Genomic DNA, 4,864 nt, shown 5'->3' with positions numbered 1-4,864 from the left:
ATAACATAAGTAGTCGTAACACGTGAAATAATAATAAAAACAACAGTACTAGTAGTAGAGTAAAAATTTCTAGAAAAATAGATTAGTATATTTAATCCAATAAATTTTATAATAACGATTGTATTGCTGTATATTTTTTATATAAAATATGCTAAATAAATTAACTGTTACTTTCAGAATTAGAAAGTATACATTGTATCATTCTTATTGTAATAATCATACTAGTGCAGCGTAATTTTAGAAATTAGATATGTTAGTTTAGTAAGTGCATAGTTAATTTTTTATACGAAATTTCGAATTGATTTTTATATAAAAATTCCAAATAAATTAATTAATAATATATAGGGGTGGTAAAACAGGTAGAATTCGTCGGGCCGATCTGTCGAACCCGCTAAAAAAGTCGGGTCGGATTAGGATTTAGAATCTGCCAAATTAAAAAAATTCGCCAAACTTGCACCGCCAAATTTGCGGGTTTTGGTGGGGCGGGGCGGCCTATCCGGACCAAAGATTTTTATTATTATTTTAGGTTTAATTACTCTATTGGTCCCTATAGTTTCGTGAAATTTTCAATTAAGTCCTTATACTTTTTTTTTAATTGGGTCCCTACACCAATTTTTTTTTCAATTAAGTCCTTCTTAGTAGTAATTGGCTTAATTTTATAGGGACCCAACAAAAAAAAAAAATTAGTACAGGGACCTAAATAAAAGGAAAAAAAAGTGTAGGGACCCAATTAAAAAAAAAATTGGTGCAAGGACTCAATTAAAAGAAAAAAAGTATAGGGACCTAATTGAAAATTTTGTGAAACTATAGGGACCAGTAGAGTAATTAAACTTTTTTTTATTAAATAAAAGAGTTATTACTACTACAAAATTAATAGTTATATAATTTTTACACATTTTTTTATTTTTTGTTTTTATTATTGTTTTAATTATTAACTATAGTGTCAGAACCGAACCAGTAATCGAACCGGTGAGGTCACTGAATCACTGGGTCATTGGTTCAACCGGTAAATTACTGGTTGAACCGATTGACCCGGTCCTATGTAAATAAAAAATAAAACATAGTCAAAATTTTAAAATACATATTTTCACTAACATTTTAAAAATATCTAGCTATTCTAAAACAATATAAAACAGGAACAATAAGTATTTTGTTAATTTTACTCTATCAAAAATATTTTTATTTTGTTTTTTATATTAAAATAACTATTATTTTTAAATTTTAATAATTTATTAATTAATTTATATCTATTATAAAAAAAAAGTGAGTTTATAATTATTGTTAAATAAAAATATAATTAATTTAAGAATGAATGAGTTTATAACTAAAATTAAAATAAATTAAATAGAAGTAAATTATTTGCTGAAAGATATATATATTAATTTGCCTATACATTAATAACAAGCTTAACAGCATGGTGGTTGTGAGTATCATTTTTCTCCTTGATGAAAGGGTTCGAACCCCATCTTCCATATTTTGGGAAAATTTTGAAACTCAAGCGGTTCGGTCGAACCGGTCTTATCGAGTTTGATCGGTTAACACCGGTTTGTTGTCTTATGCGGTCAGATCATTGGACTGGACCGGCTTAAGGTTTGGTTCACCGGTTTTTTGGTAGAACCGGCCGATCCGGTCCGATTTTAATAACAATGTTATTAACTTTATTTATTTTATTTTACAATTTTGTATATATGCTCAAATTATGTGACTTATTTTTTAAAATAAAAATGGTTCTACTCCTAATAATATGCATAGCTAATTTTTTTATATGAAATTTCATATTACATACTAGCAGTTAATTTATTAAATCCGATACCATGAATTGTATTCCGTTTAAAATCTTCTAACAGATTTATTAGTTATGTATTTTTCTATTAGTAGAATATATATGATCAAACTTTTATTTAAGTAGTCACACTTAGGAAAATGGTTTCGCTCATTTAAACCAATTTAATCAATTATACTATGTTAACAGTAAAACCAGCCTCCTTGAATTTATGCATAAATTTAATGAAGTATTATGACGTTACTAAAACAACGATTTTAATGCTGACTTTGTACCTTTTATAAATTTTCTATTTTAACTATATGTTTAAAAAGTTTTGAGAAACAAGCTGTTGAAACTAATATTAGAAATATTTTTTAAATTTGTGAGAAATGAGATAGAAGCAACAGGTGTCTTAAATGTCATTAATCGCCTATCATATAGTGTTAATCAGCAATGACTATTTAAAGTATTTTATGATAAAGATAAGGATTACGTGTGAGTGCAGGTTATTTGAGACTGGTGGATTAACGTGCTTCCACATCTTTGGAGTCTTGAAGCATCACAATACAAAATTTGTCCCTGAATCCCTTATCCTAAAAAGATGGACAAGAAAAGCAAATAGTGATTTTATATGCTCAATTGGAGAGCAAAAATCCACTGATAATATATTGCACACACTTAGATGTGGTGCAATAGTATCAATTTGTTGAAAACTCTTTGATATTTCTTTAAACAATTCAGCCGACTATAGAAAAACTTCAAGTGAGTAACTGAAGCTAATTTCAAAAATATAAAAAAGAAGTGATGCACAAGCGATTCTTTTCCCCACGTCAATGTTAATAGGTGATCCTACTGTTGTGAAGTCAAAAGATGCTCCAAGAAAAGTTCCAAAAAGTCAAAAGAGATGGATATGTGCACATTATAAGTTAAGAATTGACCTATACCTGTCAACGAAAACAACATGCATTGGTATCTAGTTGTTTTTTATTTGTGTAATCATTAAAAATTTTTTTTAGACTCCCTACCAATTGTTTCAAAAAAAAGAGGAAAATAGATCGACTATTGTAAAGCTAGTAAATTAGCTTTTTCTAATTTTGCTTTAAAAATTATTATGTTTTTTTTTTTAGTTTCAAATATTATTCTTTATTTTATTTTTTTTCTATATGAATAGGCCAAATATCTGTAAGATATGCTCAAATATAACTCATTCTATAAATACAACATTCCACTTAGGCCACGAATACTTGATTTTACATTTGTGGATATGCTAGAAAACAAGAGAACAAGCTCCTGACTCGTAAGGAATATCTATAGTTATGTTTTCTCTTTGAAATATTTATCTGCATAAGCTAACTGCGTCATATTTAACACAATAATGATTGTGGGGGTATGGAAGGTAACTTGGATGACAAACTGCAGGAAGACATATAGTTATACAATAAATGTAATTTTCTTTTGCTTCAAAAAAAAAAAAGATAAATTGCACCTCATTTACTAGTGTATATGATTTTGTCGGTAACTCTAAAATAATTATATTTTTTAGGTTAATGATGGTAGAAGAATGCGATTTGCGTTGGATTTGATTTCAAGTCCCCACAACTTGATGCTGCACAATGTCATTGACTTTGCTACCAGGAATTACAATAAGTATGGACAAAAAGATTCAAACAAAAATAAAAAATTACTCATGTAGTCATATTTGGTTTATGTTTAGAGTTGTTAGTTTCATCTCTTTTACTTAAAAAGTTATTATGCACTATAAGATGCGATAAGAAGCCGGTAACCAGCCTTTTATATTTGATAAAATTACTGCTTTAATATTTATTTTCAAGAAATAACTAAACTGTAAGCTTGAAATTCAGAGACTTTAGTACACTTTAAATTTGACTAGATTTACTACAAGTATCCCGACATTCTCTTCTTGATGATCAATGTAGTGATTCTTTTTGACCCAGCTGTTATGTCTGTCTTTGCATAGACAACCTGATTCAGTTCAATATATCAAATGTGCTATACATTCTCAGTATCTGTGTAGCTATTAATCAAATGTGCTAGAATTTTTATTGACAATTTGAGAAAATATTACCCCTCGACATTTATAAAGGCAAATTAAACAAGCGTAAAGTCAATACGAAAAGGATGGAAAAATACAAAAATGATTAAAGAAACATAGTAATGTTTGAGTGAGTGGACCACTAGTACACCACATCTTGTTTCCATTAAGTATGTAGAAATAAAATAAAGAGATTGAACCAAAGCTAAAAAAGTGATTAAAATTCAGACAATTATATGATTAAAATCATATTCTATTTGAAAAAATTACAATTAGTAATGGTATGAACAAAGCTAAAGCTTGCTAACATTTACCAAAATCACAGCCCCAATTTGCATCCTTGCCACCAACCACCCAAATTTGTAATCACATAGTCAAAGGAGATATATAGCGGGGTTGAGAAAAGAGCGGGATCTTCTTGGTGTGACGATGGACTTGCTACGCTTGAGAAGGTGCAGTGGAACAGAACAAAGTAGAGAAAAGCTTCAGGCAAGCAGCGAGCAGTGGTACATGACGGACTTCGTCTCTTGCAGCTGTAACAGATTCAAACCACCCCCAACTAGGAGGAGATGGTGAGCCGCTCTAGCAAAAGGCAGGAAGCAAAAGAGCCAAGCCTTGCCATTTTCGTCGGATCCAATAGAAACAATACTAATTGGAGCTCGGGAAAAACGGGTTAGGGTTAGCAGGTTTGGGGTCGTCACGCAAGGGAAGGTCCACCGTGAAAACCTAGTGGAGCAGGACTTAGGCGTTATTTTTGTTAAAGTAGAAGAGGTTGAGATTATTGCCGGCGGAGGCTCTGACAACCAACAAGAGCTTCTTCTTCTTTTTTATCAGAGAAAAAGAAAAGGAGAGAGGAGACATAGAACCCTGCTTCTTCTTATTTTCGAAAAAAAAGAAGAGAAACTTATAGAAGATGAACAACTTTTTTTATTTTTTTAATTTTTGAATGTATTTTTGATTTATTTTTTAAATTATTTAAAATTTAAATATATGAATTGAGGTTAATTGAATTTTAAATTTTGATTAATTGAAAAGAATAATTTTTA

The 4,864-nt window shown here is 29.6% G+C and overlaps 1 long non-coding RNA gene across 1 annotated transcript in view; it reads right to left on the bottom strand.

Annotated features, from left to right (window-relative positions):
* LOC110271858 overlaps window positions 1-4,864 on the bottom strand; it is a 16,962-nt gene that overhangs the window by 11,712 nt on the left and 386 nt on the right. The window contains exon 2 of the long non-coding RNA XR_002362677.1: window positions 4,334-4,336. This is a non-coding gene — a long non-coding RNA (uncharacterized LOC110271858). The remainder of the gene's footprint in view (window positions 1-4,333; window positions 4,337-4,864) is intronic.

The sequence above is a fragment of the Arachis ipaensis genome, chromosome B05 (genome assembly GCF_000816755.2).
Source record: "Arachis ipaensis cultivar K30076 chromosome B05, Araip1.1, whole genome shotgun sequence".
NCBI lineage: Eukaryota > Viridiplantae > Streptophyta > Magnoliopsida > Fabales > Fabaceae > Arachis > Arachis ipaensis.
This window is presented reverse-complemented; position numbering and strand designations above follow the sequence as displayed.